Below are 12,997 nucleotides of genomic sequence, written 5' to 3' on the forward strand. Positions count from 1 at the left end.
ACTTCCAGCAGTGCTCAGGGACCATATGTGGTACAGGTGGTCAAACCCAAGTTAGCCACATACAAACTGTACGATCTCTCCAGTCTAACATCTATTAAAATTTGTTTATAAGGTAAAATTCATATAAAGTGATTCTGTTTTATGGAGCCTGAGAGCGTACAGTGGGGAAGGCACTTGCCATGCACCCAGCCAACCTTGGCTCCATCCCTAGCAGCCCGTACAGTTCCCTAAGCCCTCCAGGAGTCAGAGCCAAGAGCAAGCCCTGAGCACAGCTGGGCATGGCCCCAAAAACAAACCCCAAAAAGTGATCCTGTTTTAGAAATCAAAAGGTAAGCAACAAATTTGTTATTAATGTAATGGCCTAAAGTATCTTCTCATTCTTTGACAGAAAACAGACCAACTACCAGCAGAAACATTCTTTGGTTGAAAGTATATCTCTGTAATCATAGAAGTCTAAGTAAAAGCCTTAAATTGGAAATATTCGGTATATTCCTTAAGTCTGAAGTCTTTTCATGGATTGAGTAAGATTTCATGGATTGAGTAAGATTAAGTAGTTGCAAATCAGATACTGATTTGGACTTAGGACTTTAGCTCTTCATACTTTTGAAATTCAATAGCATAGTTCTGTTATTTTCTCTTTTCCGCTTTAGAGTATTTCAAGATGAAGCTATTTTTAAATAAAAACAATACAGTTGCCATGAAATGTTCGTGTATGTCTTACAGTAGCCCCAAAGGATCTTGTTTTCAGAAATGATCGCAGTCTTCTCAAGCAGGAAGGGAAGAGATGAGGCATCGACTCGGGCTGTTTTACAGAAGAGCCCATGTCCTTGTGTCCTGGGCCGTTTGCCTCCCTGGCCCTTCTCTGCTTCCATGGTGTCTTATTCTGTGCAGTATTTCTATGATTCCTCCTTGTCTTCCTCCCCGGCTTCATTTGTTTTGTTTCAACAATTATTTATAGAGAGCTTAATATGTACCAGGCATGATTCTTATTGCTTAGCAGTTCTTTTTCAGGGTTTCTTTTCAGTAACTATTTTTTTTTTCAGACAGAGAGACAGATGACACTGAAAATGCCCCCATTACAAGTATAAGTCTCATTCTAGGTTCTAGAATATTAATGTGTTGTTTCAAGTCACAAGACGGTAAACAGTTTCCTTACAGATTTGTACTAAAGTGCAGCCCCTTTTTGCAATGTCAGGAATTCTCAGGACAAGTTTTCTTCTGACCCAGATGCATAAAATATTTTTAACAGGCTTTTTTTATTTTGTATTGCTAAACGCAAGAATGTGTGCTCAGCCAAGATTAAATCAACAAATTTGTTGCTGCAATGAATTGTTGTAGTAACTGTTCAGTGATTTTGAAGGGATTCGCAATCATCTAAAAATACTGTGGACTTTTGGGTCCGATTTAGTTTGACCTTACTTTAAATTTGTGTGGGTATTCTTGTGTTGAGTATTAATGCTCTAGTGACTGTAAGTTCACACAAAGTCAGAGTTTTTAAAAAATAGTATCTATTTTAAATGTTTTTGTATGTATATATGCACATATGTATGCATATATAAGCATATACATAGATACCTTGCTTTATTTTTATTTACATTAAAATATGCTTTTCTTTAAATTTTAGGTTTTTTATTGTATTTTTCTTTTAGAGCTACCTAAAACATTGGAAGAGAATCAGTTCTTCAACTCTTGATGTCTGACTTACTGTGAATGGGCCCAATCTTTGATGACACTGAAAACACTTTAGGGGCATATGCATTCTGAAAAAGAATAGGATCCAGTACCCAAAAGAAATGGAATTTAATGTTGTGCCAAAGTTAAACTACTGCAGTTGGCGGAAGTTCTGTAATGTAAATAGAACACTAATGAAAAAAAACTTGTAAAAATTCACATTTTAATACAGTACATTTTTATTCTGAGATGATGGAGACATTCTAATTCTTAGGCTTTCTGACGGGTTAAATGACCACTAAAGCTTGTCCTCATATTTTGTCAAGCTTAATACTGTATGTCCAGTAAGATGGGCTTTATTGCCTATGCTCTTTGATATGTGATTAAGCTTATAACTTTGAGTGACCAAACATTTTACAGAGTTAGAAAGAGGAAATAAAGAAAACCTGATTTATTTCTGTCATATTTATCAGGTTCTGCACGAAGATTAAAACATTTTGCCTGGGCTTATACAATTTTAACGTACATGAGAAAGCTAAGTATTGACATACTAGAACAGTAAGATTTTGTGGTATCATTGGACTTTAATTATTGGGTATTTTTGCTGAGCACATTTGTGGATACTGGTATTGCTACTTGTAATACTTCTGTTACTTTTCTCACTAGTAGCTGAATTTGCTTTTTTAAAAACTGAAGATAATCAGTACTGAAGAAGGAAAAGTGACATATGAATTTGAATAAGGTGAAACAATGAAATAAACATGAAACTAATGTGAAAAACAATCTTGTAAGTGAATATGTACTTAGTGTTTTCTTACAATCATTTGGAAATCAGAAATGTGTTGTACAAGCATCAGATCGGAATTTCTAAGAATTATCTGTCAGTGAAATTCTCCATTTCAATGGCAGAAAAAATTCTGGTCTGGCTAAAAACTAAAAAGTTAAATTTTTGTTTATGAATTATGGGAGTGTTAACTGTTAGCTCTTGCCACGTCAGGAGACTAAAAGGTCTTACTGATTTATGAACTCTGTAAAGACCGGTGCTGTTCATTCATGTTGAGAAGGACCCTTTCTTTTGTGGCGTATAGGACCATTTTCCAAAATGTGCTTTTCTTCATAGAAGACATGTTCAGTTTAATTAGCTTTGGATTTTCAGATGTTTTTCTGAATGACCAGATATAGTGGGCTTGGCCAGTTTATTTTATCTAATTTAATGAATAATAAATATAAAGCTTTTGTTTTTTACCTAAATGTTTGCTGGCTAATGAAGTGTTATGAAAAAGCCTTGAATATGCATGCTGCTTTCATTTTTATAAACTTTTTATTTTTTAACTACAGCTTTATTAGTAATTCCAAAATGCTGCAATCTTGCTGATTTCTTTACTCAGACAGCCGGCTTTGTGGGTGGCTTTTTCATACTACTGTTAACTTTTTTAAAAAGAAGCAATGTAAAGACTGTAACAATTTAATGCACTAAACGGATCTTTCTTTACACTGTTTAAAAACTTCTTAAGACACTCTGTATTATAATGATTAAATTGCTCCCTTTTTTAAAACCATTGCTAATGTGGTCTGAGTTTTGATTGACAATAATTTTTATGTTTTCAAATTTGAAGTGTCAGATATTGGAAATGAAGCTTTTGAATATATCTATATTTCGTTTCCCTGGCAATATGTTAACTTTGTATAGCTGTAAATAACTTATTAGTAACTTCCCCCATCTCTTTTATAGGCTTGGCATTTAATTCTGCTCTGATGTTTGCTAGCTTTTAAATATATTTATTTGACAGAGCAAAAGAATTCTCTCGGTTGATTGTGTCTTTGAATACAAAATAAAATTTAGCAATGATTAGTAGTTTCCAGTGATTTTTTTTCATCTTTATTAGCTGAGGTTTTAAAAGAATTGTGGTGAAATACTCATTAACAAAGTTTGCCGTAATGTCCATTTTTCAGGATTTATATCAGTGTCGTTAGTTATAATCACCATGCTGAGCAACCTGGCACCATTATTTCCAAAAGTTTTTCATCATCTCAAGCAAACTCTGTAGCTATTAAGCAATAAGTCCCAGTTGTCCCCTCCCCCAGTGCCTGGTAACCTTTAGTCTACTTTTTGTTTCTATGAATTTGCCTATTCTTGAGATTTCAAGTAAGTGAAAATTATGCAATACTTGTTCTTTTTTATCTGGCTTATTTCACTTAGTACAGTATTTACAAAGTTTATCCTTGTAGTGTGTATATGTGTGTAGGTGAGTGTGTGTATCCTAATAGATGTGAAATAATATTGTAGTTTTGATTCACATTTTTAAATTAAGATGATATTGCGCATCTTTTTATGTATTACTGCTCATTCGTGTCTCTTATTCCCCTTGGGTATTTTCTTTCTTTTTTATTTTTTGGGCCATGCTCGGCAGTGCTCAGAATTACTCCTGTCTGTGAACTAATGAATCACTTCTGGCAGGCTCAGGGGAACATATCGGGTACTGGGGATCAAACCCTGTTGGCCACAGGTAAAGCAAACACTCTACGCACTGTACTAATCACTTCATCCCTGTCCTGTCGTTTTGGACCACAACCATTGGAGACCATGCCTTCTGTGCTCGAAGTGGTGCCCAGAATCAAATCTGGGGCTTCCATACACAAAGCATGCATTTCATTCACCCTTTGATCCCCAGAAACCAGATGAAGAAAACTGGATGGGAAGGAAAACACTTAGTTTTACCACTTCTGAAAAAAAAGTTGTTGGAAAGTTGAATTACGAATTACATTGAATTTTTAGATTACTGTGAGTATATTGACATTTTAAGCTATTAAGTAATCCTGTCTGTAATAGAGCATGTTTCTCCATTACTTCGGTTTTATTTAATTTCTTTCAGCAATGTTCTGTAGGTTTCAGTGTATAAGTCTGTTTCCTCATTGGTTAATTAATTTATAGGTGTTAAGTGTTTTTAGATGCTATTGCTAGTGGAGTTTTTAAATTTTATTTCCAGCAAAGTCATCTAGATTTTGTCTTATACTATCTCCTAGACATTTTATATTTGGAAATTTCCGTTAAATCTCTGATCCATTTGGAATTATTTTTTGTGAAAGGTTTAAGGTCTTAGTCTAGTTTTTTTTTAATTTTGTTTTGCATGTGGCTGTCTAGTTGTTCCAGTATCATTTGTTGAAAAGACCACCTTTGTTCCTTCGTACTGATTTTGATCTTTTTAAAAAATCTGTTCACTATATTTATGTAGATTTATTTCTAGGATCTCTCTTACATTAATTTATTTGGCCAATCTGTGGGCAAATCTGGACTGTTTTAGTTTTGTAATAAATTTTGGAGTTATAGCAGTACTCTTTTAATTTTGTGTAGATTGTTCTGGGTCTTTTTCCTCTCCCTGTAAACTTTAGAATCTGTTTTCTATGTGGCTTACAGCTTTTCTGTCTTTCATCTCTCCATCACTGTTTTCTCTTATAGTCTTAAAATGGTAAATCATTTTTATTCAGTTTTACTTTCTTTCATATATATTCTTTCATTGTTTTCTTTATGGTTACAATGAGATTACACTTAACTGCTAAAATTTATAGTTAGTAATTTGGATTGTTAATTTTAAGAGTGCATAACAATTCTGCTCCTGTACAGTTCTGATGGTTCCCTTTTATTTTTGGTTTTGTTTATTTTTAAAATTTTATTTTATTTTTTAACGAATCACCGTGAGATACAGTTACAGACTTACAAACTTAGAAACTTTCGTGATTAAGTTTTAGTCATATAATGATCGAGTACCCATCCCTCCACCAGTGCCCATTCTCCATCACCAATGTTCCCAGTAACCCTCCGCCACCCCCACCCCATCCCTTCTCCCCTGCCTCTGAACAGGTTTTGGGCCACACCTGGATGTGCTCAGGGATGTCTCCTTGAGGATCTCAGAGGACCATGTGTGGTAACAGCAGTTGAACCCAGCCAGTTGCTTATAAGACAAGAGCCTTACCTGCTGTACTATCTCTCAATCCCAGATCTTTATATTTTTTTGTCTTTGGACCACACCAGGTGATGCTCAGGGGTTACTCCTGGCTCTGAACTCTGGGACTTACTCCTGGTAGTGCTCAGGGGACCATAAAAGGTTGCTGTAGATTGACCTGCATTGGTTGTATGCAAGGCAAATGCCTTACCTGTGGTACTATCACCCCTGCCCTGATCTTTATATTTTTAGAAAGCTTTTTGTTATGTTATAGCAGGAGCAAAGAAGTTCTTGCTTTATTTCAAGACAAAGGAAGGATTCCCTTTAGTTTTTCTTACATAGCTGACCTTGTAGTACCAAACTCGCCCAACTTTTGTTACCTGGCAATATCTTAATCTGTTCCTCAATTTGAATGATATTTCTCTGAATACAGAATTCTTTGCTGTCGTCTTTCTTCTTAGCACCTGGCAGTGCTCAGCTTACTCCTGGCTCTGCTCCAGGATCACTTCTGGAGGGGCCTGGGGGGCCACAGGAGGTCTTGGGATCAAATCTTGCTTGGTCAAGTCCAAGTCAAGCACCTTACTGGCTGTTCTCCCACTGCCATGTTTTTTCCAACACTTTAAGTAGATAATCCCATTGCCTACTAGCATTGTGGTTTGGGATGAGAATTGGTTGTTAGCCTTATTGAGATGCCTCTTGAGGAGTCAGTCACTTCTCTTGTGTTACTTTCAGCATCCTCTTTGTCTTTCACCGAGTGATTACAATGGATCTTGATACCAGTCTTCTAAGCTTCTCCTACTTGGAATTTGTTAAGCTGCTTAGACTTTCAGGTTATTAGTCTCATCAAATTTTGAGCAAATTTTATCCATTATTCAAATATTCTTATTGGGAGGGGGCTACACCCAGCAGTGATCAGGGCTTCCTTCTTGTTGTGTACTCGGGGATCACTCCTGGTGGGTTCATGGGGACCCTGAGGGGTGCCAGGGATTGAACCAGGGTCAGCTGCATGAAAGGCAAGCACCCTACCTGCCGTACTACCGCTCCAGCTCCTCTCCTCAACTCTGTCTGAGACTCCAGGAATTTCTGTGTTGAGCTTCTTAATGGTATACTGCGAATTCCTTTGGACTGTGTTCACTTTTCTTCATAGGTTTTCCTTCTGCACTTCAGCTTTGACTATTTCAGTTGTCCTATGTCTTTTTAATTTTGGGTCACACCCTGTGATGCTTAGTGGTTACTCCTGGCTCTGCACTCAGGAATTACTGCACTCAGGGACCATATGGGATGCTGGGAATTGAACCCGGGTTGGCTGCATGCAAGGCAAACGCCCTACCCACTGTGCTATCACTCCAGCCCAGTTGTCCTATTTTTTAAGTGTCCTACTCAGCTTTCTTTTCTTCTCAGCTCAGCTATTGAATCACCTTTGTATTTGTTTTCAAATTTCTCTTTGGCTCCTTTTTATCACTGTCATCCCGTTGCTCATCGATTTGTTCAAGCGGGCACCAGTAACGTCTCTCATTGAGAGACTTATTGTTACTGTTTTTGGCATATCCAATACGCACGGGTAGCTTGCCAGGCTCTGCCGTGTGGGCTCCATACTCTCGGTAGCTTGCCTGGCTCTCCGAGAGGGGCGGAGGAATCGAACACGGGTCGGCCTCATGAAAGGCGAACACCCAACTGCTGTGCTATCGTTCCAGCCTTATAATTTATCTTTATTGATATTCTTTCTTTTCTTTTTAAAAAATGTTGGCCACACCAATATGCTCAGGGCTTAGTCTTAGCTCTGTGCTCAGAGGTCACTGCTCAGGGACTCGGGGAACCGTAAGGGGTGCTGGTGCTGGCACCCAGGCTGTGTGCAAGGCAAAGACCTTAACCCTGCACTGTCTCTCTGCCACCTTTACTGATACTCTTACTTTGGTCACGCATTATTTTCCTGATACTTATTAGCTCTTTGCTCATTTTTCTGTAAGTGGTTTGAATAGAATGAAATTTTGAAATCTTTATCCCATATGCTACTCTGAGCTACCAGTAGTGATTTCTAAACTCAGAGCCAGGAATAATCCCTGAGGATAGCTGAGTGTTACCCAGACTCCAACCCCCTCCCTAAAAAAAAAAAAAAGAATCAAACAAAAATATAAATAAAATCTTTGTCTCAGAAGTCCAATTTGTTTCAGAAGTGCAATGTGTTAGCCTCTTCTGGCATAGTTTCTGTCCATTTATTTGCTTCTTTGACTGGACCCTACTTGCTGTTTCATTTTATGTCTTCTGAGGTTTTGTGGTTATCACTGAAAACTAGAAATTTGAGTACTATAACAGGGAAACTCTGAAAATCAGATTCTTTCTTTCCTCCAAGGCTTGCTGTTTGTTTGTTTGTTTGTTTGTTTGTTTTAAGTAGAAGTCTGGGGACTGGAGATAGTACAGGGATTAGTACACTCTTGCATGTGGCCAACCTGGGTTTGGTACCCAGCACCTTATATAATATGATTCCTGAGCACAGAACCAGGGGTAAACCTTGAGTGCCATTGGGCGTGGTTCTAAACTGCCCCCCAAAGGAGTATGGCGGCCTTTTCCTAAGACCGACGGGGTGTGGGGCCCACACAATTGGCCCTAGAAAAGAACTTTTCCTGGCTTCCTTCTGCCTCCGAGGTCTGTATTTCTAGATAATCTCAGAGATGTTTGGAAGAAAACCTTCTTCCCACCCTTGATTAAAGTCTCTGGCCAGAGAGAGTATTGGGCTGATTTAGTGGAGAGCCTTTGAGAGGCCAAGGAAGAGGCTGAGAGGGACCGAGGGGCTGAGATCAGGGGAGATACATGGGTCAGCAGTTTCTGGTAAGGGCCCTGGAAGCACCCCTGGGGCTCTGGAGGGACATGATGCCAGCACGGCTAGACTTTGGGCCCTGGAGACCCCAGTCTCAGTGAAGGTTGCTCAGCCTGGCCTGGGGCTGCAAGCCCTGGACACCACACAGCGCTGTCTGCGCCAGTCTCTTCCTACCTCATTTTACGGCCCGCCTGAGCCCCAGTGGACACCAGAGCCTTCTGCCTTTAGCAATTTCAGATAATATGGAATGACTCTTGGGCACAATAGAAACTATTTATCAGGAACTGGAAAGTGGATGCATACAAACACATATTCTCTCTCTCTCCCCTTTCTCTCTCTCTCTCTCTCTCTCTCTCTCTCTCTCTCTCTCTCTCTCTCTCTCTCTCTCTCTCTCTCTCTCTCTCTCTCTCTCTCTCTCTCTCATACTGTCATCAGGGCACTGGAGCTGCTGGGTTTTAGAGGCCGATGTTTGGATGCATACAGGCAGGGCAGAACTTTCTTTAGAGAAACAAAGACAGGGAAAAAAAAAGAGCGCTTCAAGGCTCCAGAACAGGGGCCGACCAGTTTTCTGAGTCTTCCTGAAACAGTGCCATTTACACGGGGGAGGTGGCTCGGGACTGAGACCGCAGTGGAAGTTGAGAACCCAGACTGATGTCAGATAAAGATGACTTTGATTCTGGCTTTTTCTAACCTGGGATGCTGGCAAGTTCCCTCTCAGATTCTATTTCTTCTCTGAATGTTGAATTCAGAGAGAGTGATTGTAAGAGTAGTTTTTAAAAGGTGCAGGCGCGGGGGGCGGGGAACTTGGGAGAGAGAAAACAGGGCTGGAGGTGAGAGCACTGCAGTTAAAAAGCTTGTTTTGCATGTAGCTTACCTGGGCTCAGGTGTGGCAAAAAAAACATATAAACAAAACCTCAGACTGACCTAGGTCACCCACAGAACCCCCTTGTACATAAGAGACTCGATATGTGTTGGTTTTCCCACTCGCCTACTTGAGGGAAAGATGAGCATTTGACTTGGAGCTAAGAGTTTCTTTTTTCTTTCTTTCTTTTTTTTTTAGGGGGAGGTCATACCCAGTGATACTCAGGGGTTACTCCTGGCTCTGAACTCAGGAATCACTCCTGGCAGTGCTAGAGGACCACTCGGGATGCTGGGGATTAAACCCAAGTAGATCGCTTTTCCCACTATATGATCACACCAGCCCTGGAGCTAAGAGTTTCTCATTCCTTCTCTGCCATTTATTTGCACTTCTGTTATTCACTCATTTACCTGTCCGTTCAATGGGCATTTCATTGCCCCGGGTCAACTGGGGACTGAGTTTTCAAGAATGAAAAAGACACTGTCTCTGTCTGCCAGCAATTCACAGTGTGACAAATGTTACAAAGGATTTATCAAATGAATTTCAGGAAAGAGGACACCTGCCTGGAGGAGGTGACATCTATCTTATGGGGAACCAAAAAATGTCCTTCAATTGAAAATAAGATTTTGGGGGGGGATTGTTTTGGGGCAAAACTCAGTGATGCTCAGGGCTTAGGGATCACTCCTGACAGTGCTCAGGGGACCATATGTGTTGCCTCATTGTAACTTGGCTAGATCACATGCAAGATAAGCACTATACCCATTGTACTATCTCTCCAGTCCCAAAAATCACATAGAAATGGATTTTTAAACTAAAAAAGAAGTCTTGGAAACATTTAAAATCACATGCCTACAGCTTTAGATACTGCAGGATTCTCACTCCCTAACCCTAAAATTCCCTTTTCTCTTTTCATTTATATATTGATTTGTGATAGCAGAGATAAAACTCATGGTATTACACATGTAAGACATATGCTCTAGTGCTGAATTACATCCTAAGCCCCCCCTTTTTTTTAATTGAATCACCGTGAGATAGTTACAAAGCTTTCATATTTGAGATTCAGCCATACAATGATCGAACACCCATCCCTCCACCAATGCACACTTTCCACCACCATCGTCCCCAGTCCCCCCCCCACCCCGCCGCCCACCCATCCCAGTCCTCACCCTGCCTCTATGGCAATTTCCCCAATACTCTCTTTCTACTTTTGGGCATTGTTTTGCACAAATTTTTCCACCACCATTCAAGCCTGCCTGTCAGAGGCAGATGCTAGATCATTTATTTTCCATTGCTCATTTTGAGTATCATGAGAGCTCGTGTGGCCAGGTGCTTCTGGAATGCAAGATTGTAAATGATTGGGTTCCAGACACATCTCTGTAGAGCACTTATCCATTTTGGGATTCAATTGGGAGTTTCGCCAGACTGCCAAGCAGGTTGGGAGCCGGGGAGGGACAGCTCGGATGTCCCTGCTGCCATGCAACCTGGAGATTCAGTCCTGGAACCCGTATACCTGGGCCTTGCTTGTGGAAGCTCTTGGTCACCGGGATTCCATCCATAGTAAGTGGGGAGAGCGCACCTGCTCCATCTGGGGTGCCCCGGTGAAATTGGCTCGATATGGGCCTGGAGAGATCTCCAGCACTGTGGTGTCTTCCGGGACTCGCTGCTGTGTCTCTGGACCAGGGCTGTGGTGCACTAAGATGGAGCCCAGAGGCAGATTGTGTTCAGCCCCTATTTTTATTTGAATTTTTTATAATGCCAGGGTTCAGACCTGTAGGTCTCCTATATGCCTGGCATGCACTTTGTCACTATAATAGCCGCAGTCCTATTCTTTCCTTTAAAAATGACAGTATCCAGCTGGAGTTAAGGCTCCTGTCTTGCATGTCGTGGACCCCAGTTTGAATTGGTTAAGACACTTGTTTTGTTTGCAGTGGACCCTGGCTTGAATTCCTGACACCACATATGGTCCCCTCAGCACCACCAGAACTGTAATCTGTAATCTCTGAGCACAAAGCCAAGAATATGCCCTGAGCACCACCAGGTATGATTCCCTAAAAATAGGGGGGGAAAATAAAAACAAACAAACAAACAAACACAACCCAAAACCCTAAAATGACATAGTAGTTTACAACTTGGGATCACAGGCCCCAGATCCTCTGCAAGGACAGAAGCCTTTGAGCTATTTTCATTATTGTCAAAGACTCATCACTGATCATTTTAGTAAACTGATGCTGGCAAAATCTTGGCTTGACTATGACATGTAAAATGTACCTGACAAGATGGCTGTCATTTTTTAAAAATGAAGAGTAAGCAGTTATTACCTAATGAGTTCATATGAGTGTACCAAATTCTCTCCAACTTTAGAAGAAATTAAAAGGATTCTTGGTGTACAATGACTAGAAATCTGACCATAGGAATCCTGAATTCAGAGTGTAAAGAACTTTCATCATGAAGCTGGCTTCCTGAGGCTTCCTATTTCAGCAGACGTCTCGGTCAATTGTGCCAAGGGGAGGCCTCAGCCAGGGTTCAGATTGGGGCCTCAGAAGAGCATAGGGTGGAAGTTCTTAAACCAAAAGCCTCCTCAAAAGAGAGAGCTTAACTGTTTGCAATGGCCAAAATCTATGAACAACCCAAGTGTCCAAGAACAGATAATTGGATAAAGAAACTATGATACACATATGCAAGGAATATAACTCGGCTACAAAAAAAGGTGAAATCTTGCAATTTGCCACCAGGTGAATGGATCCGCGGGGATTATTCTGAGTGATGTCAGTCAGAAGGAGAGGGACATATAAAGAATGACCTCTCTCATACGTGGGATATAAAGAAGCATAGAATGGGAATGACAAAGGGCCAAAGACAACAGAGCCTGATAACTGGTCTACATAACTGAGATGAACAAATTCAGGTCTGGGGAGTAGGGGACAGTAGATGGGAGGGGACCCTGAAAAAGTGGTAAAGGGAAAAAGTGGCTTGAGGGTGTGGTGTTAGAATGTTATGTGCACATGAAATCCTATCATGAACAGGATTTTGAATCATGATGACCAAAAATTTAAAAAAAACACTAAAAGAAACAGCTGAAAGTCTCCTGCTGTGCTTTGTTCATATCGACAGGTGTTACTCACTTGCTGTTTATCAGGCACTTTATGTGCAGTATTTTAATCAGTGCTTGGTTCAAAAATTGGGTCACACAGCTAAATAAGTGACTCAGGATCGTGGGTCCAGGACACATCGTTGCTTGGGGTCTCATCATAACTACACAGTACTGCCGTTTTGACTAGGATGGGACATATTAGGATCAGGGTAAACATCTTTGCCTTCTTTAGTCCCTATTGCTTCTACGTGATGGTGTGAGGGCTGCCTCTTTTTCTTCTATTTGTCTACTATTCATATTTGTTCCTAATATGAACTATGACATTGCTGGTGGGGATTTTTTTTTGTTCTTTCTGATTTTCCTGTGAATGAATTCATCATCTATAGATAGCTGGGGGGTATTTTGTGGGGTCTTCCACCCATATCTGAGGATCCACAAGCTGGGAATTTACCCAGAAGAGAGATGGATTTTAAAACTATGGAGAGTGGGTTTGATTGCCCTTATAGTGTCTGTAAGTTGAAGATTGGGTTGAAGAAAGAACCAGGGGGATAAAATGTGGAAATGTCAAGAAGAAATAGGAAAACCTCCTGTTGGTTACCTGCTGTGACTGTTGACAGCAA

General features: G+C 40.3%; 1 protein-coding gene across 6 annotated transcripts in view; it reads left to right on the forward strand.

Annotated features, from left to right (window-relative positions):
• The window catches only part of ZHX1 (zinc fingers and homeoboxes 1), a 44,910-nt gene that overhangs the window by 28,573 nt on the left and 3,340 nt on the right, over positions 1 to 12,997 (forward strand). For 4 of the 6 annotated variants that reach the window (XM_055125747.1, XM_055125744.1, XM_055125748.1 and 1 more), the window contains one exon: positions 1,650 to 3,232. The exons of 1 other annotated variant lie outside the window; for it this stretch is intronic. The gene's annotated coding sequence lies outside the window, so the exon portion shown is untranslated. Of the gene's footprint in view, positions 1 to 1,624; positions 3,233 to 12,997 lie in introns of those variants that run through there. One more of the 6 variants, XM_055125745.1, reaches the window with a different exon arrangement.

This window comes from Sorex araneus, chromosome 2, assembly GCF_027595985.1.
Source record: "Sorex araneus isolate mSorAra2 chromosome 2, mSorAra2.pri, whole genome shotgun sequence".
Lineage (NCBI taxonomy): Eukaryota > Metazoa > Chordata > Mammalia > Eulipotyphla > Soricidae > Sorex > Sorex araneus.